We start from the raw sequence: 24,025 nt of genomic DNA, 5'->3' as shown, positions 1-24,025 counted from the left end.
GTGTCCTGGAAGAAGCTGTGGCTGGTTGGGGCCCTCTCTCACTGCCTTGAGTGCCACTTTTCACAGAAAGGTGGGGTGCCAATGAAATCAATCCATTAATGAATAAACAGTTTGTAACGGTTCCTACTTGGATGAAATTTCTTTGCAACTTCCATTTTCCTGTTCCCCGCTCCAATTAAAAAAAAAATCTTGTAGAAATCTATCTGCCTATGTGAATTCTGGGAAGTTCCATGTTCATGTTCCTAAATTATCCAGTAACATGCATGCACACACGTGGATATTTTGCCCACGGGCTTTGGGTCAACCGAGTAAGCATGTAGTCTTGAGAGCTAATGAGCTGGTGGACTTACACCTCCTGAGCTTGAGAACTGGCCCATAGCTGTGTATGCAGAAGGTCCAGGTGGGATAGAAGAAGAATTCTCCCTGAAACCCGGCCAGGTGCTGGGAATGGAAGAGGCTGTTATCCCTGGCACTTTTCCCAGGGGCAAGGTGGCACTGGCAATTTGGAAGAGGATGGTGAAGCGCAGGAAGTGCGGTCTGCGGACATACAGATGTTGGAGGAGGGAGAGCTTATCTCAAGAGGGCTGTCTCCAGGTGTTCTGGCCGGCTCAGGGAACCAACAGGGTTTGGGAATGCTGGAAGAGGACACGGGAGAGAATCAGAAGAGCCTGGTCTTGACCCCCTCTCCCAGTCTGGGCTAGCCGGCCAAGGACCTGTGTCATGCTGGAAGGCTTGCCGGTCCTCTGAGGGGTGCCCCAGAGGGGTGAGCCCAGAGTTACTGAAAAGGAGGGTCCCCAGAAATAGATTCCAGTTTAGGCTCAACATGCACCCCGTGCATTTTCACAGGCAATGCCTTTGTTGGCTACTAGCCAAAGCGCTTTTGCCGGAGACGGAGGGAACTCATCTCTTGCCAGCTGGATGGATTTTACTGGACTGGATGCACACAAGGTTTCAGCTCTGAAGTGGCAGCCTCTTCTGCTTTCCTGTGTTTCTGTACTCTTAGTTGCAGTGCAGTGCATGATGCGGTGCCTCATGGTTTTAATAGTTATATTTTGTTATGCACTGAAGTAGCAGCACATGCCACAGTAAAGGTGATGTACACTCACGTACAAATATTCACATCCAGACACACATATACTAATCTCTCTCTCTATATGTGTGTGTGTGTGTGTGTGTGTGTGTGTAAATATATATAAAATGCTTTAGACTTTGAACTTAGGAGTTTCATCAATTTCAGGAGGACTGGTTCATGCATCCCGAAATCAATGGCCACTTGCATCTATTTGAATTCATACATGAAAATGAATCAGAAACTTGCTTTCCTCTATGGGCAGAAATGAGTCCCTCATATCAAGGAACCATTTCGGAAGGACTCGCCTTCCTCCTGCTCTCTCCCCACGATGACCCCATTTTGACCCGGCAGCTCGGTCTTTTGGTACCGTTGCATCATCGTACCGGCAAGGGAGGTGCAATCGGGATCCACAGCTGAAGCATCGTGAGTCCTCTGTCTCCAAAGGCTCTGATTGTAACAGCAGTGAGTTCCTGTACTTTGCATCTTATTACTGTAGTGTTCTAAAAATAAATGGAAATGTACATCCAGCAGACCATCTAACCGATGGAGGATTCTAGCCATTTAGGAGATGTGATCATCTCTCCAACTACTTTTCCCTATTAAAGGGCAAACTCTTTTTTCACCAGAAGTCTAACTTTGTAATGCGTGCTGTCCCCAGCTGCATCTGATCTGCACCTTTCCTCAGCACTGTCCAAGCCAGAAGCAAGCAGGGCAGTGTGGTGTAGTGGGTAGAATGCTGAACTGGGACTCAGGAGATCTGAGTTCTAGTCTCCACTTAACTATGGAACTCACTGGGTGACTCTGGGCCAGTCACAGACTCCTAGCCTAACAGGGCTGTTGCTGTGAGGATAAAATGGAGAGGAGGAGCTTGAAAGGCAGTGTGAGTCAGCAAGACATTCTGAAATAATTATTAAATAATATTAAGTTCAATTACATTATTTCATAATAGCAATCATGTGTGTGTGTCGGAGTGGGATGGGAGATCCATTGCAGTCCATCTTTGTTGTTGTGTTCCTACACGTTGGGGTGAGTGAGGAGAGGTCTTTTCTTTCTTCTTTTTGGCAGCCATGGAGGTGCTTGCTATATCATCCCCTCATGGTCTTCCTTTCTCGAGGCTGAACATGTCCAGACTTAGCTTCCAGGACCTGTGTCCCCTTTGTTGCCCTCCTCTGAACTCTCTCTGGGTTTGCAGCATCTTTTTAAAATCAGGGTTTTCAAAACTGAACACAGTCTTCCAAGTTATCTCTATTTAAGCATCCCAAAATAGAGTTTGTAGTTTTTGCAGCTCCATCACGCTGCTGGCTCATATTTAGCTTGTGGTCCACAACAGCTCCAAGGTCTTTTCTTTTTCATTGCTGTTGAGCCAAGTATTCCCCATTTTGTATCAATGCATTTGTTCCGTTTTTTCCCCAGGTGGAAAACTTGGCATTTCTTATTGAATTTCATTCTGTTGCTTTCCACCCAGAGTTCTAGTTTGTCTACGTCACCCTGATTCTTCTTTTTGTCTTCCAGGGTGTCAAGAGCGAATGCTGTTATCAGTGGCCGACGGATAGCATTTGAGGCATTTCTCTTCCTTACACCCTCCGTATATGCTCAAGAATACCATGGCTGCATAAACTGCTAGCTCCAGGTCACAGAAGCACTGAGTGAATGTGTTGGTTTTCTTATTTACTAACCCTGACAGCTAATCATGCTCAGAAATAATTTTTCAGCACACACAAAGACACCCAACTCCTTTCTCCCCCAGTCCCCGTCTTTGAACTGTCTGTGAGGAATCTGGTAGTAGGATGAAATTCTGATTTTCTTCATGAGTTGCCCCAATTCCTGTTCACGCAGCAACTGCTGTGCAGACTGAGCGAGCTCTGAGCCACTGGTCTCTAGCACAGGCCCCAGTTCGTGCTTTTTTCTCTTCTTCCTTAAACATGAAAGAATTGTGTGCAAATCGCCCTATTGGTGGCCATCTGTTCCCATCAGAAGCTGAAAACTTTGCATGAATTGCACATATCTGCACAAATTACGCGAGGACTACGTGCTTCCTAAGCTCCAGTTTGTGCAAACAGTGCACATGCATTTTAGTGTTTTTAATGCGCAAAATGTAAAGACACAAGACTGCATTTTAAACAAACGAGACGACTAAGAGGTTCCTATAGCGAGGCCTGCTAAAGCAGCTGGCATACCCCACATGTGCTGTTAAGAGCTCTTAAATTCCTCAGTCTCAACTTGGTGCTGAAAGGATAGCAGAGCTGGTGCCAGGCAGGCCTCAGAGGGGAGGTCATTCCATAAAGTGGGGGCTGCTGCAGAGAAGGCCCTTTCCTTTGTTGGCACCAGCTGAGCCTCCTTGGAGATGACAGCTGCAATAAGAGTCCAGATGTCGGGTGTGACAACCAGCTACATGGCAGTCCCAAGCCATGAAGGGCTCTTTAGGCTGAAGCCAGTTCCTTGAATTGTGCTTGGAAGCCTGCAGGCAACTACAGCCAAATTCCTAGCAATAAATATAATCTGTTGCAGAGTAGTAGAAAGAAGAGCTTTCTCCACAGATGTTCCTGTGACTCTTCCTTTGGGGACCTGCCCCTGAAGAGTTCTGGTTACAACTGGTTACAAACCAGGGCTGCCATGCCTGGACTGGGATGGGCTAAGGAGAACATGGGATGAAATTCTGGAATCCCACCACTGCTTCCCAGAAGGTGCATTGCTCTAGACTCAGACAGTCATATTCCAGGGGTGAGAATATGGATTCTGAGGCAGAGAAAGACTAGGGGAAGAAACTGTTTTCAGCACAGACCTGAAATGACTCCATTTTCCCAGAGCCATGGCATGCAAGCATCCCCAGGAACCCAATCTGCCACCCACTCTCTGCCCAAGGAGGTTGTACTTCCAGACAGTTAGGACCCTGAGGGCATGGGATGGGCTTCCATGGGAGGTCGTTGAAGCCCCATTGGTGAGGGTGTTCACAGATAGGCTGGACATGCACATGGCGGGCATGTCTTGAGTGGAGCCGGCTGGAGCTGGGGGTCAGACTAGATGGCCGGGGAGGCCCCTTCTGACTCGCTCTGTTTCTAAGTTGTGCTCCCACCTCAGAAACTGCAACAGAGTCACAACCACCTTCCCAAGGCCTTCAAAATCAACTCTTGCCGAAATGAAGAAGGCCTCTTTCACTACAAGAGGTGCTGCCAATGGCCATCTTGGCTGAGTCCAAGACATCTCGAGGGCTTTCAGCTGTGGAAAGCTGGTCCAGACCTTGTCCAGAACCTTCTTAAGCTTTTCTGTGAGTGTCTGACCTCAGTTGCATTTAGAGATTTCCTAGCTTTGGCTGAAACCCTCGCTCAGGTCACAAAATAGGGAGGAATTGAGCTGTCTGGGTGTTCAAACCCTCAACAAATCCATTAAGGGAGATATGGCAAGAACTCACTTATGCTTACAGACTCCCCACATGGGTCTTGTCTTGCTCATCATCTTTCTACAGGGAACGCATATCTTGATTTTCTGATACCTCTGACTTGTTGCGTTTGCCTGACTTGGAGAGACAGTGGAATGCAAATATAAACAATAGTTTGCACAATCTATTTGGGAGAAAAAATGCCCATTTCTCACTACAGGATCCTCAGCTTTTTCATGCCTTTTTTAAAATTAAAAATTCAGGCTCCCTTTCCCTCTATCCATAACAAACACAAGCAAGAATGGATCCTCATTGTTTTCTCTTTTTCATTAAATAGCTTTCAGAGTGAGCAGGGAAGGAATCCGAGCACATGTGCAGGAGTGCAACAGCTGCTAAAATTGACAAGCCGAGGGACGATGGTTCGTTAAAGTGAAGCCTGGTGACAACACAATGAGGCTGTAACAATAAGCAATGATCATTTGTACTTCACACTCGGAGAGTGTTTGCCTCCGCGGGCTGGAACTTGGCAGTGGCGTCGGGCTCCTCTTCTGCAGGTGTGCTTTGACTTCGGAAATGGCTCGGATTTGAAGTGCCTCAGATCACCTTTTCTGTCTGTCTGCAGGGATCAGTTAAGGCTTGGATTGCCGCACACAAGTCAAGTGAGCACTGGCAGAGTGACGCAAGCAAGATGCCACTAGCGAATGGCTTCTGCAGGTGTGGTCGCTTGCTGCCTTCCTCCATTAGGCTGGGGTGAAGCTGGCTGCAGCCTGTCCATCTCGCATCCGTGGACTTCCTGCCATGCCCAGACCAGTCTTGGAAAGCCAGCCAAGCCAAGAGGCAGTCCAGGGAGCCAAGTGCAGGGAATCCAGTGGACTCCCAGTGTGGTGTAGTGGTTAAGCGCCTGGGACTGGGACTCAGGCGATCTGGGTTCTAGTCCCCGCTCGGCCATGGAGCCCACTGGGTGACTTTGGGCCAGTCACAGACTCTCAGTCCGGGCTACCTCACAGGGTTGTTGTTGTGGGGATAAGATGGTGGAGGAGAATGATGTAAGCTGCCTTGAGCCCTTTGTAGGAACAAGGCAGGATATAAATCTAAAAAGAAAAAAAAAGAAAGAAATGGATTCCTCACACATCCCTAGTGTCCACTGGCTCCGTTGATCCCTGGTCATGTTTGATCTGGACTAAACATGTGAACCAGCTTCCGCCATACTGGCCAACATTGGGTGGTGAAGGAAATTGCAGTCCAGCCTATGGAGGGCACCAGGTTGGGGAAAGCTGCCATAAATCAATTTTATTGGCAGGTTCATCAGCCAAAGTCTTGATTGATTATGTGGTGTAGCTGAGCTGCAAGGACAGCCCCAAAAGGAGAGCCTTTTCAGGGGTGGCTCCCTGGCCATGGAATGTTGATGCTTGCCCCAAGAAGCTCGCCTGGCAACGACCATGCCCTTGAGAGTGCAAGGTATTATCCAGGTTTGTATAGGAACTTCGTTAGGGCTTCTAGGTCGTTACCTTTTACGGCTGCTGGCATCACTTTGGCTTTATGTGTGGGTGTGTCTTTCCCCTTTGATGCTGACTTGTTCTTGCTTTTAGTGCCATTTTTAATCATTGTTTTGTTGTTTATACTTCAATGTATTATAAGACACGCGAGTTCAGGGTCTTGGGTGGTCTCACAGTATAAGGCACTGAACCCCAAAAATAAATACCACGCTTAGCAGAAAGAGAATTGGCAGTTGGCAGCCCAACGGCGCTACATGGAGAGAAAAGAAGTGTTTCCTTCTGAAATTGCTGTGTTTTATTCGATTTTGTCTTATTGTTAAACCATTCTAAGACTATGGTAAGGGATGGTCTAAAAAAACCCCCATAAATAAACAAACACACCGATAAATAAATTCACTCCATTTCCAAGATGAAAGCCCAGCCTACCCCTTCCCCCAAGCAAAGATGAGCTAATCTTTGGCATTTTGATTTTTTGTTCAGCGTCGGTAGAACTATTTTCTATGTGTATTTCTGCATCGCATTAAAATAAGAGATGAAAACAAGACATTGAAGATGTCTTTTTTTTCATTGGAGGATGAATGGCAGTTTTTGTTTTTCAATTGTATGTTAACTTGCATGGCTTTTCAGTATGGTCAAAAGAGACACATAATGTGAGCTTCTTGGAACAAGGCAAACTCAGTTCCCATAATATGGATAAAACTCATATGATTAACCAATTAAAAATCTTTAATTCACCAATGACACAATATTTAATCATTAAAATTGAACATCTATGTTGTAGGCCTGTATTGTCGAACTCGAATATTACAAAGGCAAGGATAATTTATACCTGCAGAGAAAAGCATCTTTCTGTCACATTTGTACGATCTGTAATTATACAGAAGGTTTCTGACCTCCACTGGCATAAATCATGTCAGGCTGACAGACTACTAGAAACTTGCTTAGGTTTTTCTAATCCTGTACGTGTGGGCTAGTTTGTTGTTATAAAAGCGCCCTTCTTCATCGTGACGTGAGATGCTCCAAGGTTGCATTCTGGCAAGGAAAAGAGATTCCAGGTCCCAGACAGAGCCTCTCCGTTCTATTTGTGCATCAGCATGAGCACACAGTGTTTTATCAGTGTGGCTTGTAGTAAACAAATCAAGTGTGAAGGGAAGGACAGGTCCAAACGTGGAGTGGATGTGCACACACAGCTCTCTTGTACATGTTTATGGCACGTACCCAAATATTGGGAGACCTGTCCCCTTCACACGGAATTGATTTCCCCCCTCTTTTCGAACAAACACTAGTGAGTCTGTTCTGCACTGATGAATCTGTAGACTGTCCATGTTCACTGGGTAGAGGGCACATTTTCTTTTAAAGATAGAAATTAGGACACTGCCTGGGTGTGGTAATGGAGTGGATCAGGGCCAAGAACCCAGGACTCGGCCCAGAAAACACAGAGGTGCTGTTAGTGAATGCTTCACCTGCCCAGATGCGTGAGATTTAGCTGATTCTGGAGGGGTTGCACTCCCCCTAAAGGAACAGTTTCATAATGTTGGATGCTCATGGATCTGGAGGCATTGTTTGACTTAATGGCATGGAGCACCTTTGATCAGCTTAGACTGATGGAACAATTATATGCTAACTCTAACCCTGATCTGGATAGGATTAGCCGAGCTGCACTTATCCATTCTTTGGTAAACTCTTGGTTGGATTACTGCAATGCATTTTACATGAACTGCCTTTAGAAGTAGACTAGAAATGGCAGTTGGTCCAAAACAGGGCAGTGTGGTTGTTAATGGGGACTGGGCACCATGATCATATTAGGCCAGGACTTAGCCATCTGCACTGGTTCCAAGATCACGTCCAGGCCTGATCTAGAGGGCTGGCATTAACTTTCAAGGCCTATGTGGCCTGAAGTCAGATTACATAAGGATTGTCTTCTCCCATATATACCTCTTTGGATCCTAAAACATGCTTGGCTGTCCTTTTGAGGGCACCTGGACCAAAGAATGCAGGTGGGTGGCTATAGAGATGAGAACTTCTTCTGTTGTGACCCCACAAGTATGGAATGAACTTCCCAGAGGGGCTTGCTTGGCCTGTTCTGGTGCCAGGTGAGGAAGCAATGTTTGAAAGAATTTTCCTAGGAGTATTAGTTTCAGACTGTTTCAAATGCTGCATTGCATGTTAAATCATTGAACTACTACTGGTTCTTACTCTATGTCTTATTATCATTTTATAGTGTAGTCTTAACCTTTATTTTTTATACTGCATATTATGTTTCAATGCTTGCGAAGCACTCAGAAAGCTTTGACTATTGGGTAGTGCAAAACTGTAATGAATTAATGAATAAGTAAATAAACAAACACAATGACACTAGTTAGGAGAAAATATGCATTTTTAGTTCCTGTAATAATATTTGGTTCTGTTTAACAAGGACATCCTGCTGATGGACTCATCAAGAGGAGTCTGGAAACAGAGCCTTCCTGTTTCAAAGAAACAGGAGTTTCTCATTACTTCCAAAGTGAGGATGCTGGCTGGCTGTAAACCTTAAATGATGGTTTGTGGAAAGAAGCCAGGATTATAAACTAGGTTTGCTTATGGCTTGTTTCAACTAGCTATGGTTTAAACAAACCACAATGTCCCTTTTGGAAGTAATTAGAAATTCAGGTTATTTTAACCTGAAAACAGACGCCTCCAGTCTCCTCCCTGTGGTCATAGGACGGGATGAGAAGAGAGGGGTGTCAGGGATTGCTGACTGCAGCTGACCAATCAACAACTGTGAACCCCTACTTTGCAAAGAAAAGGTCCTGACTCCAGCATCTCCAGTTTCCAGGTAGGATTGGAAAACTTCTTGCCTGAAGCCTTGGAGAGCTGCTACTGGTCCATGTTGACAGTCCTTGGCTTGATAGACCAAGTGTACAACCCAGTAGCAGGCAGCTTCCCATGTGGCAAACCCGCTCATCACAGCTTCTCCATTAAGAACATTTAGAGCTGTCTTTGTCCAAGCCATTGGCTCCTCCCAGGCAGGATGGAGTATCAGAAGGATTCTTATCATCCCAGTGTAAGTTCGTTTGAACAAGGTCTTCCTGAACTCTGGTGTACTTGTGGTCAGGCTCTTCAGCTCTTACTCCAGGCTTTGCCCCAGTCCTGTCTTCTGGTTTGCGCACTGAGCCCGATTGTCCTTTGTTCCTGATTCCCAGTTCCCAGCCAATCAGCAAATCTAGCATCTTGCAGCCGAGCGAAGAGCTCAAGGACACAGTCCGGCGCCCTTCACTTTGGATGTGCAGGACCCTCTGAACATCCTGTGCATGGAGCAAAGCACTGTGCCAGTGGGCTATACCACTGGCATGCTTGCACTTCATATTCTTCTCGGCCATCTGCACTGAGTGCCGAGAAGAGGGCGGGAAGAAGGCTGGGGTGCCGTTTGGAGATGGCACAATCCATCTGCTCCAGTTTTCTCCCCTCCGTACCTCTTGGCACACTCTTCCTCTCCAAGGTCCTTCGTGGTAGGATGGACTTTCTGTGCCAGCTATGGGGGAAGTGGGGCAGGGCCTTGGTTGGCAGAGACCTGGCACCAAGGTCACAGAGATGGGGCGCCAGATAATTCTATCCATCCTGACAATGCAGGGAGGCCCCAAAGGGCCGTACCCCAAATCTGATTCCATTCCATCTACTCAAACTCCATGATTTTAGTCATTTATATGCTAGCTTTTATTTATTTCTATCCCACCTTTTCATTAATAAATATGTCCCTGAAGGCCAATTTACAGTGAAAAAGATTTTTTAAAATAAGCAACACAGTGGTAAAACCTGCAAAGCATGCAGTAGCGAAGATCCTTTTGAGTGAGCTCCAATGAGCAGATGGGGAAGTTCTTTGACAAAAACAGGAGTGAGATTGCGCTGCACAGCAAGAATAAAATGACAGCACAAATAAGACCAGAAAACCAAAGAAGGACTTTAAAGCCATTGTTGTTAATGAAAAACTCTCGATTCTGGGAGAATGTTAGTCTTGGGGACAATAGCCGTGGTGCCATGCAAATACCTGTAGAGAGATTTCCAAAGCTAGCCTGCCTGTGCAGAAAAGGACCTTTCTCCTGTTCTCCCCCACATCTGCTGATGTCCTGGGAGCATTTGTCTGAGCCGAGCTATTTGTTGTGCGTTGTTCACAATGCTGAGCTTGTTCCGTTTGTTTCCAAGAGGTGGCCAGGGATGGCATCGAGCCTAGACCTGGCTGGGTACTTGCTGAGGGCCCCTGCCCCAAGAGCAGCCTCCTGATAAACCCCCCTGGACTTGCATGTCCTCTTCCCCATTGCACCTGCCTCTTCCTGAGCCCCAGACAACAGAGCTGCGGAGAGAGAACTGCATCAGCTGCATTTGGCTGCTCACGGTGTCTCTGCTTGTCAAGGACGCCAGTGGGAGAGCTGCTGAAGAAGATAAGGAGCAATGGCAGCTTTGAAGAAAAACAAGACTCGCTGGGGATAGAGAGCCACTGAGAGGGTCTTCTCTAAGGGAGCTCCAAAACCTGGAGCTAGCTTGCTATTGCTGAGGACTCATTTCATCTCTCCATCAATGAATGTCTAGTGCACATTTACCTTATGGATATTAGAAGCATGCCTGCAGTGGGAATGCGGCTGAAGGAAAGGCTTGAGTACCACCTCTTGTTTCCTGTAGGCATCAACGGAGATGTTTCCCTATCAGTGCAGAGTTTATTGGAGTGAAGGAAGTGTGAGGTATCCATTTTGGTGGGGGATATCTGTCGGACTCTCTAGGCTCAGCTCTCTGGCCTGTGGTCCACTTTGCCATGACCTGGAGGTCAAGTTCCTGGGAAAGGCACTCCACATTCACATGGTGCTTGCCCGAAATCAAGTTCCACACAATGTGCATGTAGCATCCTTCTTCCATGCCAAGTGTGGCCACCTTTGTTGTGCAGAAGCAGAAGTTTTAAACCTCTTTGAGCCTGAGGACTGAATTCGGCTGCGGCAACCATAATTCAGTGGTGAGCAAGACCAAAGGCAAGAAAATGGACGTACCAACACAGTCTTGCTTAAATCTCTCAGTGCCAATTATGAACGCAGTTTGGGTGTGCTCCTTGATCTGGAGCTGTCCCTGGAGTCCCAGGGGGCGGCTGTGGTGAGGAGTGCTTCCCTTCAGCTTCAGCTGATGTATCAATTGCACTCCCATCTGGATGGGCAGTGCCAGGCAATGGTGACCCATGCCCTGGTAACTTCCCAATTGGACTACTGCAATGCGCTCTACATGGGGCTGCCCTTGAAGACGGCCTGGATACTTCAACTGGTTCAGAACAGAGCTGCCAGGTTGTTAACAGGGACCAGCAGGTATGAACACATAATGCCAGTCCTTTTCCACCTACACTGGCTACCAGCTAAAGTCAGGGCCAATTCAAGGTGCTGGTGATGACCTTTAAAGCCCTAAACAGCTTAGGGCCTCGTTACCTGAAGGAGTGTTTCCTTCTATATGTGCCTGCCTGCCCCCTAAGATCTGGGGCAGAGGCCCTTCTCCGGGAGCCCCCCTGGAAGGAGCTTAGGAGGGTGACTACCCAGAGAAGGGCCTTCTCTGCGGTGGCACCTCGATTGTGGAAATCACTCCCCAGAGAGGTTCGCCTGGTGCCATCACTTTCTTCTTTTCAGCGCCAGGCTAAAACCTTTTTATTTTCCCAATATTTTAAGCATGGACTTTTATTTTAATATGGGTTTTATTGTCAGAGATTGAGTGGGATGCTGGGTTTTTTTGTTCTTACTGTGACTTTGGTAAGGGACGGTCTAAAAAACTTTTGAATTGAATGAATGAATAAATAAAAATAAATGTGTAGGAGAGGCATTACCACCTTTCAGAAAAGTTGGGGTATCACAAAAACTGGGAAACTACCAAATGATGGGGGGGGGGATCTTGTGAGGCCAGGGGGAGGGCCCATGGCTTTGGGGGAACCCCCCAGATTTGCCCTTCCTGATGGGGGCTCCCCACTTCTGCAATAAAGCACTGGCAGTGGGGGGTGTTCCCAAAGCAGTGGGAAGTTAATTACTGTCTGATGCAACCAATGCCTGAAGCTGACAGGCAGGAACCGGCTTCTGATTGGGTGGTGGCCCGCAAAATGATGTCCCCAGACAGCATGATGTCAGCAAGAAGGGTGGAGGCAGCTGGGGGGGGGGGTGGTCTTTGCAGCATCAGCCGGAGACATTAAAAAAGCATCTCTATTCCTCACACACAAGAGCACCAATTATAATCTAATTCAATTCAGATTAACGGCGCTTTGATGGCATTTCCATTACACAAAAAATAAATTTATTAGCCGAGTATAATGGCGTCTTGACTATCATGCTAATGCTAATAAGAAGGCAGTTTAACTGCCTTAATGCCACTTTTTAACCACAGTTAGACGTGATGGCTTGAAAATGTATTCCTCAGATGAGGTAAACCTGGCGAGTCCAGGCACCCTGAAAATCATATCAGTTCTGTTCCTGTCTTTGTCATATGTCAGCCCTGCTTTTCTGACAAGGAACTCTGAAAGACTTAAACACGGTCCTTGTAAGTGTCACAACGAGGCTGTGTGTGTGTGTGTGCGTGCAGGGGTCACCAGCCACTGATTTCCATCACGTGCCTTCAGATCATCCTTATGAGCCTGACCCTGCGTGAACTTCCTCAGAAGTAAATGAGACTTACTCCAGGGTAAGCACACAAGGAGTGAAGCTTCAATTTGTTCACCTCTTCACAGGGTCCAATCACACATTACACAATCCACGCCCTTTAAAAACAATTGTGTTGAAAAAATGGCCACTTTTGTTGGAATGGGAGGGGGTATGCTACGTTTCAACTGAGAGAGCTGATCCCTCTGTGGCTGCTATTTGCCCCTAAAGGTGCTATTTGGTGCAAGCAGAACCTGGGGACAAATAGCAGTGGGAAAGAAGGCTTGGCTCCCTTCCCCCCCACCATGCGTGGGGTGAAGAAGTCCTTCCTTCGATCTCTTCCGAATCTCCAACCTTCATGGGCCGGTTCCATTAAAAAACACTCCATTCCTAAAACCACTTACTGTGGAGTAAGAACTGCTGAACTTAGTGGGACTTGCTTGAGCAAATACGTACAGGATTTGTACCATATTGGTGGCGTTCTGGCCATGGAATGATCTTCCATGGAATGAGAGGTTTTCCTGGCCTCTCTGGTGCCCAGTGAAGCACCTACTTTTCCAGGAAAGTCCTCAGGGATTTTAGTTTCAGTCTCTGTTATATCCTGCATTATATTTCACATCTTTTGACCACTGCTAGTCTTGCTCTGCTCTTATTTGATACTGTAGTTTTGACTATCTGATTTTCCTCTACTGTATTTTATGCTTCCTAATAGGTTTAAATGGTTCTTCCAGAGAGCTTTGCCTATCAGGCTGTATAACAATACAATCAGTCAATGGATCGATCGATTGATCTAGGTATGTATGTATGTGTACTGAAGGGAAAGCTTTGTAGATCCTTAAATGGAAATATCAGTATTGTAAGGAAGTGTTTGAGTATCGACAGCACCCACACACACTGTGGCATGCGGCAAAAAGACTTGCAGGGTCAATAATTTTTCTGTATTTAATGGTAATTTATTATGTTCTATTGTATTTCAATGTATTTTATTGTGTTGTAAGCCGCCCCGAGGTTTCGGCAAGGGGCAGCATAGAAATGTTATAATAATAATAATAATAATAATAATGATGATGATGATGATGATGATGATGACACTTGTGCTCCTGAAATTACCTTTCTTTGCACAGCTTTTCACATTGGGCTCTTGCGATGCTATTCTAAACAGTGTTGTGCCATTTGCACTGTTGCACCAGAAGGTGTAATTAGAGAGAATGGATGGAAATCCAGGAGAAGCAGATTTGGGTGAGACCTCAGGAGAAATGCCCAATGGTAAGAGCTCCTCAGCCCTCGAGGCTCTTTCTCTTTCTCATGGGCTCTCGGGGTCTCTTTCTCTTGCCAGATTTCAGCAGAAACTCCTTACAGATGCTCCATGAGGGTACAGTGAATGTGTTTTCGATCTGCCCAGCATCCTGACGGCCAGCTGCACCCCCAGCACTGGCAAGTGTCTTTATCGATGTCATTTTTAAATGCTGCCTTCTCTGAAAAGGAAATCAGGATGGATCTTCCCCGCCTTCCTTTTGTTTTCATGGAAATCCTGTGAAATACAGATGGCTCAGGGACAGCATCCCCCTCAAGATCGCCTGGTGGTCCTCATGGCTGAATGCAGACTTGGACCTAGGCTTCACTGGTCCTCCTCCTACAAGCATCTGGCAAGCTCAGCATGCAGAAGAGCTGCCTGCTTATTCTTCCATGGGTCAAGCGGGTGCTTGGACTGCAGAAGGCCCCACGGTCAATCCATGGCGTCTTCGGGCAGAGCTGGGGGAGGATGCCTGGTCTGAAGCCCCAGAGAGCTGCTCCCAGTTGGGATCGACCAAGGGTGGGAAAGCGCTTGCTTGCCACGTAGCTTTGGACTTCCAGCTCCTGTTAGCTTCACCCGGCATGGTCCAGTAAGACAGAAGCTGTCATCTGGAAGAGTGCAGGTTCCACACCTCTGGTGCAAACAAGACTTTCCTTGATGGACCAGTGGTGAGATTTGGCCTCCTTCGTATGTTGTGATGCGAGTAGGTAGGAAGGGACTGCTCTCTTTCATTGCTCAGCCACTGGAGCTCGGTCTAAAAGAGCGACACAATCCCCAGTTGCCTCCTTGGAGTTCAGTTCTGCCTCCATACCAGCTGTGTGTTTCCTGTGGACCCTCTTTGAAGAAACATACAGGTTTTCCCCCTGCTCTGGGAAATTATGGACACAAAAAAAGGTCTACAATTCCCAGGATGCCCCAGCCAGCTTGGAACATGCTCGGAACTGTAAAGCTTTTATTCCCCATCTGAACAGCATTTTTCCATCTAAACATTCCATCTAAACATGCATCTAAGCATGCATAAGACTATAAGAGAGCCATAACTAGGTTAGAATCAGTTCAGCACAGGGTCACACGGATGGTAACTGGATTGGAGGGATGCCATATGAGATGAGGCTGAGGGAGCCGGGCCTTTTCAGCCTGGAGAAGAGGAGACTCCGGGGGGGATCTTATAGCAACATACAGGTATGTGAAGGGGTGTCACACGGTGGAGGGTCATGACCTGTTCTCCCCTGCAGTGGAGGGAAGGACGTGTTCCAACGGGGCAAAGCGCAAGGAGCCAGGCTTCAGGCTGGATGTCAGGGAGTACTTCCTGATGGCGAGGACCCCTAGGATATGGAACGTGCTTCCATGGGAGGTGTTGGAGGCCCCATCAGTGAGGATGTTCAGAGAAAGACTGGGCAACCACATATTGGGTATTGCATGAGCGGAGCCAGGGGTCAGACTAGATGGCCTGGGAAGCCCCGTCTGGCTAGTTGTGTTTCCAAATTTCCATATTGAACCTTAAGCCGTGTGGGAAAGGGAAGCAGCCCTGAAAAGTCACCAAAACGGCTGGGGGAGGGGGTATCTAGCGTGTAGGCGATCCATTGCCCATCTTGTGTTGTCCCCCAATTTGTATGGGGGTATAATCATGCAATAAATGTTTGCAATCAACAGCAGAATTGCAACAGGCCTTGTCTTTAGAAACATAGAAACAGAGCGAGTCAGAACGGGTCTCGTGGACCATCTAGTCTGACCTCCGGCACCAGCCGGCTCTGCTCACGACACGCCCACCATTCCATTCTTTGTGGAGGGTCGTACTGCCAAGCAAAGTCCTTGCAAAGCAAGCCTGATGCCTCCCCATCCCTTTTGAAAGAACGCTCTGCATTCTCCATATTCGCACTTCCCGATGAAAACATTCCTCACAGGCAATTTCCCCAAAGAGGAAGAAGAATCCTGCTATAGGGAAGAATTAGTCCTGTGCCAAACAATGTTTCCTGCTTTGCTTTGGGATCACGCAAATAATCACAAGTAATGGCATGGCGAAAAAAAATCTGATTATTCCAAATTTATATCTGCGGAAGCGCCATTTTTAAATTACATTCCACTCTGACAGAAAAAAGCAGACCCCTGCTGTACTTATGAATTACAGATGAATCAAATTCATTTCTCTGGGAAGACATTATTTCATGTGAGCAAAAAAGCAGCATTTGATTTTTGCGACTTCATCTCACAACACATGGTTTAACTTTTTTTCTAAGCCACAATCAAATCTAAGGCGATATGAGCAAGAAATACACTGAAGCGGAGTTGTTCGCATTATATTATAATGACAGTTGTGTTTGAGGAGAGCAGACTCTTATAGGTGTTTACATCTGTGTGTTACAGATGGGGCATCTGCTTTTTAAGAGTGGCTCCCTGTGGGGATTAGGAATTTGATTCATGCTTTGGGTTGTCCTGTGTTCGAATTCTGAGTCAGGATGCATTTACCGCAAGGCAACCTTGGCGACCTGATGTTCCTGGGATAACAGGCCCCCAAACTTGGTCCGTTTTCAGATCAGTTTAGGTGTTCATGTGAAGGTGGATGCAAAAAGCAAGTAATCCTTTCTAATACTTTAGAACACTATTTTAACTGTTAATGGTTTACTTGTTGGTTTAAATTGACCAGGCTGGATCCACTATTTTATTTTATTTTATTTGATGAATTTTTTGTATTTTATATGGGATTTTAATGATAGTAAGCCATCCCGAGGCTCATGCGATGGGGCGGCATATAAGTTGTTTAAATAAATAAATAAAATCCAGGAAGCAGCCAAAGCAACTGTTTTTCATTCAGAGCAGGCACTATGGCTTCATTTACCATCTTTATGCCCTGCTTTTTTCCTTCCAAGGAATGACCTACATCATTTTCCTCCTGCTGTTCTCAATCTTTTCCCCACAACAGCAACCCTGCAAGGGAGGTTGGGCTGAGCGTCTGGGGTGAGCCACAAGTCACTCAGATGGCTCCATGGCCGAGTGGGGACTAGAACCCATATTGCCTGAGACCTAGTCTGGCGCTCCCAACCACTACACCACGCTGCCTTTCATGGAATCTCTAGAAATGGATACAGAACACGAGAAAGACTCTGCTTAACAGGCTACGGACTCACCTCCTTCTGCATTCTGTCCACAGGTGGCCAACCAGGATCCCGCAAGCTGGGCACAAGCGCAAAACTACCCTCCTTCCCCAGTTCCCAAGCCAATGGCATGCCTAGGTCTATCTCAGTGGCTCAGTGAGTCCTTAGGTGTGCCTAGTGAAACTTTTGTGTGCATCTTCCCAAATGTATACATCTCTGTGTGCATTTTTGCACATACATTTCTCCTCCCCCAAGTGCCTTACATTGCTGAAATGCTGCTTCCTGCACCCTCTTCCCAAATATGCGCGTCTTGGTGTGCATTTTCCCCCAAGATGAGCTGCATTAGGAAGCTTGGCAAAATGTGGATTTGGGAACAGAAGACGATGGGCTTCTGTGACCAGCTTGTTGTTCCCCTTGACCACCTTAAGAAAGGTGCAGGTAAATTAGAGAGGGTCCAGCGGAGGGCAACAAAAACGATCCAGGGTTTGGAAACACTGAACTGTGAGGAGAGACTGAGAAAGCTGGGCAAGTTCAGCCTTGAGAACAGAAGACTGGGGGGGGGGGACAGGATGTCCCTCTAGAAGTACCTCAAAGGCTGTCACAGAGAGGATGGTCAAGATCTCTTCCTGCTGATGCCACAGTGCAGGACACAGGATAACTCAGGTTGCGACAACCCAGATTCAGGCTGGACATCAGGAAAAGCTTCCTCACTGTCAGAGCAACATGGCAGGGAACCAGCTGCCCAGAGAGGTGGTGGGCTCTCCCACACTGGAGGCATTCAAGACGAAACTGGACAGCCATCTGAGTGGGATGGTGGAACTTGGTGTCCTGCAACAGCCGGGGGTGGACTAGATGGCCTTCATGGCCCCTTCCAACTCTGCTATTCTATGATTCTATGATCCCAGCAAATGTGTTCCATCCAGCACCTTTGGCAGAACCCTCCCTTGAACAGTAGGAAGGGGGAATGACACAAAAAACCGTATTGTGATAATCTCGTAAAATGTGTGTGTGTGTGAGTGTGTGAAGGGAAGACAAGAAAACCGCCTTTAATTTGCAGGCATGAATCCTGCCTCTGTTTCTCACCCACTGGGCTATGACTGGATTTACAGAGAGACGGAGAGTAAGAGAAAGGGGATATTTAAACTTTTGACCTGTTCTGTAGAAGCAGAGTTTATAACTTTGGAGCTGTTAAGTTGCTGTAAGCGAATCTGAATTATGAGAAGTAGGGCAAAAGGAATCAAAGTCCGATGTTGTTTCTCTTTGAGATTAATTTTGTCACTTTGGTATAATTATTATTAATATTCATAATAATTCCATGCCATACCGGCTTTAAAATAATGCTAGTTATAATAAATGTTCAAGCAGTGATGGTGGAGAGGTAAAGATAAGCTAAAGTAAAGCAAAGAATTTGATTTGCGTTTTCTGTATATATTTACATATACCTCCCGTTTTTTGTCAGCTGAAAACTGGGTGGGCAAACAAGTTATATTTGAGATCACTATGATTCTCCAAATATCTTGTTGGTACCCAATTCCTAGCCATGTCTGCATGTACCGCTCATGTTGTAAAAGAGGGAAATGGTGTGCACAGTACCACAATCATACAGAAAATGTACCCAGATCTCCCATATTTACATAGGCCTGTTCAGTCTACCAGGATTTTTTTTTTTTTTTTGAAAAATGATGTGCATACCATAAGAGCTAATGCTGGTCCATTTGCAATTTTTTTCGGGGGACGCAGGCTTGTGATCACATTCTGTGCTTTGAACAGGGTATGTGTGTATGTTTTGTGGGCCCAAAAAACAAAACAAAACAAAACAAAACAAAATCTTATATATCTCTGGTTGAGGTACCTCCCATAGCAAGATGGCAGGTCAGGTACCTTGCATGGACTGTGTCTGCTGGTTTGTGTGTGTATTCGCGTGTGAGAATACTTGTGTGCACAGGCCTTTGCAAGACTCCTGTCTGTCATAGTCACACCTGCGATTATCAAGGGTTGGGGGGGCACCAAGTTAATTTTTGATCCAATTCTTCCCCATATGAGCAAAGCAGGACAGTCTGGTTGGTCTCTGGGACATTTGTGTGTCAACTACATCAAAGTTTCTCTCCTGGCTGCCAACAGGTTTCCGGATGCAGCAGTAATGATCTTTACAGCCCTTCATCTTTTGGCTCCCAAATACCTTCAGATGCACCTTTGCCCATATATCCCCCCTCATCTGCTACCATCCTCTAGGGATGAACTTCTGACATTTGCTTCTGTAAGATTCATGTCAGCTACTCAGAGGACTGTCTTAGTGGCCACCCCTGAACTGTGGAATGGCCTGCAGGAGAGATGCATCCATTATCCCAGTTGGTTAGCCTCAAGAGGAGTTCAAGATGTATCTCTTCCAACAGGCCTTCCCAGATTAATTTTGTGAAATATGCTTGTTTTCAATCTAAATTTGAATTATTGCTGGTTTGATGCCAACCACATAGAGCCTATGGAAATGGGATGGATATAAAAATAAACAGGCAAACAAACAAACAGCAACCATTAAATTTCAGGAGAGGAGGTAAAGAGGTACATTGAGACCTTATCCCTGAACTCTAAATATCTGAACTCTAGATAGAAATCCACAACAGACTGAAATGAGTTTATATCAATGAATACAATGTATGGATTCTTCATCAGACCAGATTATCCTGAGTTGCATGAATTCCATGGACTAGCAGACTGGTTGTCTTTTCTTTGCATACTTTTTCTGCAAATGCAACTGAATGAAAAAAAGAAGGGAGATCTCATGCATGGAAATATGCATTTTGGGGGATTTGAGTCTTTTAGTGAAAGTCTGCATATTTTCAGAATTTGCACTGCCCAAGTGCAAATTTTTGCAGCTTTGTATGAGTGCATACAAATGCATTCATGAATAATCTGATTCTACCCAGGGACAGACAGTGAAATACAAGGTGGTTGCGGCCCCCTCGGTGAGGGTGTTCAAGGATAGGCTAGGTTGCACATGGTGGGCCTGTCATGAGTGGAGCTGGCTGGAGCCAGGGGTCAGACTAGATGGCCTGGGAGACTCCTTCTGACTCCCTCTGTTTCTATGCTTGAAAACCCACAAAACACAGATGGAAAAATCATAGAATAGTAGAGTTGGAAAGGGCCATGAAGGCCATCGAGTCCAAGCAATTGCTGTTGCAGGACACCAGGTCACACCATCCCACTCAGATGGCTGTCCAGTTTCTCCTTGAATGTCTCTAGTGTGGGAGAGCCCCCCACCTCTCCAGACTGCTGGTCCCACTACTGTATTGCTCTGACAGTGAGGAAGCTTTTCCTGTTGTCCAGTCTGAATCTGGGTTGTCGCAACCTGAGTTATCCCGTGTCCTGTACTCTGGCATCAGCAGGAAGAGATCTTGACCATCCTCTTTGTGACAGCCTTGGAGGTCCTTCTAGAGGGATCTCATGCCCCCCCTCAGTCTTCTCTTCTCAAGGCTGAACATGCCCAGTTCTCTCAGTCTCTCCTCACAGGGCAGCGTTTCCAAACCCTGGATCGTTTTTGTTGCCAAACAAAATGCTTGCAGTGGCTATATATCACTGTTCTTAACCCTCACTTCTGCAAGCCGCAAGCCTCCCATGCAGAGATATATTCACCCTAGCGCTTGTTCGATGCAGCATGGAGCACTTGGCTGGCCTGTTCCCCTTCCACTCATTGTCACCTTCCCAGTGATCCTTCGTCTTCCTGGGCCAGTGAAGTGTTGCAAAATTTGGAGGCAGACACGTTCACTGGCAGCCGCAAAAGCGATGCTACGAGGCTGCATGCGTGTTTGTTCCCTCCCTGCCCTGGCTGTTCTGCAGAAATGCAGGGCTTGCTTACATGATGGGGAATTGCAACCGGTCCCTGCAGCCCGCCGGTCTACGGGGAATATAATCTGATGTGATTATCGACCTGACAGTAGCCTGCAGTTGCTTCTGCTCCTGAAATACATAATGGGTGAAACCGCAGTCCTGATTAAGGCTCGTTGAAACTGCGGGGAGAAGATGGATCTAAGTGCCAGATAATGAGTCTCATCCATAAATGGGACATGGTTCAGAAGGAAGCTGGCTGGGACAAAAAGAGCAGGGGCATTTTCCTGTTTATACTGTGGTCTGAATTCATTTTTAGCAGCTGCCGCATGCCAGCCGCTGAATTATCTTTATCGGTTGTGCATCCTGAGTAAGCGATTGCCGCTGGGTGGATTAGTTTATGACAGGGACTGCTTTTGCAAGGGGTGAGATGGACCCCTGCTTCAACAGGTCAGTTGTGGTGGGCAGTGGGTGACAAGTGTCCCTTTCCAAGCTCCTGCCCCTTACCAACTCCACAGGTATAGCCAGCCACCTCATGCCCAGCTCGAAGAGGGCAAGCCGGGTGGGGAGGCTTCCTGGGCATCTGCCAGACCCAAACATCTTCTTCTGAGAAGCTGTCCTTCAGAAGGAGGTGTGGTGGGCAAGGTGGCCATTCCGTAGCTCACGGACAGGGCTACCGTCAGGGTCAGAGACATGGGAACTCGGGAAGGTGCCCTATGCTGAATCACACCCTTGGTCCATCCAGCCCAGGATGGTGGACAAGGACTGGCAGCAATGGTTCTCCAGGGCTTTCGGCAGAAGCTTTTCCATCCCTGCTTGGAGATGCTGGGGACTGAGTCCTGGACCTTCTGCATGCTCCCTTTCAGTGGATTTTAGTTATGTATTGCATTTGGGTAGAAACTGGTATATTCATTTACTTATTAGATTTACAGCCCACTTTTTTCTTACAAAGGATTCAAAGCAGTTTACATCCTTCTGTTCTTCCTTTCAATCTTAGCAACAAGAACCTTGTGAGGGAGGTTGGGCTGAGAGGCTGTGAGTGTTCCAGTTGGCTCCATGGCTGAGCGGGGACTCGAACTCGGATCTCCTAAGTCCCAGTCCTGCACTCTTAACCACTAGGATTTTAGTTTTGCCTGTTATTTGCTTCTGCATTTGAGGAGGTTTTGGGTAGAAAAGTGGCATTTAAAACACCAGGAATGATTTGGTTATGCATTTTATTTGAGGTTGCATTCAAGGAGTGTTTTGGGTAGAAAACCCACACATAAAGTGTAAAGAGGAAAGTCCTTTTCTGAGTATTGCTTTTAATAAATTATATAAGAAAATAAATCACAACCAAGAGCGAGAACATTGTGAGAGAAGCAGAAAGACCAGGCTTCTTGTGGCAACCGAATCTCCAACAACATTCTGTCTGTCCTCTCCTGTTTGCATTGTCTTTCAACTGCATTCTAAGCAGAATTCCAGCTGGATGAAAGACAATCAGTTTAATGAACCAGGGATCTTGTTAAAAGCTCTTGTTTGGCAGGCACTTGCCATGATTCACATAACTCTTCATGCTTCAAGCAATGAAAATGGTCTGTCTTCTCAGAGGAGACTTTGGGGTGCATTACACGTTAATCGCAACTGTGTGTAATCAAGCCCCAATGCCAGAATTGGTAATTGTGTTACTAAAACCTCATCTGGGAAAAAGCATCTTGTCAGGAGTGGAGAGAAAACATGCATTCCGTTTGTATGTGACTTTAGTAACCCCACTTTTGCATTTTCAGACCGATATGCGAACCATATTATGCCGACCCTTCAAAATTTGTACTTCTCCACATTGTGCAATGAAATTCTCCAACCAAAATAATAAGTAAATGTCTATATGAGGAAAAGTGCATGCAAAAGTGCTATGTTAGGCAAAAGAAGGCATTACATTAGGAAAATTGCTTGGAAAATGAATATGTTAGGCAAATGTGCACACACAAATGCATGTATTCGGGGAAAGGCAGACCATTCTTTGTCATGCAAACTTAAAAAAATATTTTGCAAATGTTTGAGAGTGATCAACTACAACAGGTTTTTTAAAATGAGAAAGAAAACAAAATTTACTCAGAGAGAAACCAAACTGAGCAGAATGGTTTCTTACATCCCTGGGCAGGAGAAGGAACGATGACAGAAAACTATCAGAAAAGATGAACTGCCTTCTCACTGTTTCGTTGGGCAAACATGTTCCCATCTACAGTTGCTTCCAGAATTCCTACACCTTGCGATTCCAAAGCTGGCAGGACAGGAGTGGCAGAGCATCCTTTACAGAGATCCACACTGGCATCTCCCTTCCACACACCCCAAACTGACCTCCTCATTCTATTTCTCAAAATTCTTTGGGTATGTAATGCATACATTAAGACATTGTATTTAGTTCACAGCATAGATTTCAGTATGTCTTAAACGATCCCTGCTCCCCACCCACTAGGGCGCCGCCTCTCCGAGGTCGATTTTCCAACCCTGAACCAGCAGCTAGCTGGCTCTCTCCATGCCAGGTGGGGTAGGGTGAGGCCGTTTGTCAGTCCTCCAGCTCCTCTTTCCAAGGTTGGAGCTCTGACCTCATGGGGTGCAATATGACCCATTCCACCCTTCTGGGGACTCTAGCCAGGGAACCTAGCATTCAAAATTTGTACTTCTCCACATTGTGCAATGAAATTCTCCAACCAAAATTCTCTGTGGCTTTCTTTGGTTTGCTCCTCTGTCAGCAAAATCTGAACTCTGATGCCACAGAAGCAGAATGAAATGTGTTGATAACACATGCCTATGTGCGTACTTAAATCAGCCCTGGTGCACTGCAGCTCTGTGCTCACACGTGCAAGTTCTTCGTTTGGTGGTTGTGTCGCTGAGCAGAGGCATGCATCTCTGAAGGGACATCACGGACTGAACGCAAGGCAGAGCTTCTGCTTGGTTTCACATGGCAGGGAGCCAGTCAGATTCACCCATTGATCTTATTCCGAAAGGAAGGAAAATATTTTAGTTGTGACTAAAGGCCAGTTTATACACTGAATGAAACAAAGTTCATGAGAGAAATTATGGCAGTGGCCACAACTGAGGAGCAGGTACTCCAGATCCAGAAGGATCTGGACAGGCTATGGAAGTGGGCAGGAGACAACAGGATGGCGTTCAACGTGGATAAGTGCAAGGTCTTGCACTTGGGGCATAGGAATGGGTGTCATAGGTACAGGTTAGGGGACAAGTGGCTGGAGAGCAGCACTTGTGAAAGGGT

Source organism: Varanus komodoensis, unplaced genomic scaffold, assembly GCF_004798865.1.
Source record: "Varanus komodoensis strain SLA01 unplaced genomic scaffold, ASM479886v1 scaffold4, whole genome shotgun sequence".
Lineage (NCBI taxonomy): Eukaryota > Metazoa > Chordata > Lepidosauria > Squamata > Varanidae > Varanus > Varanus komodoensis.
Note: the sequence above shows the minus strand (reverse complement) of the source record.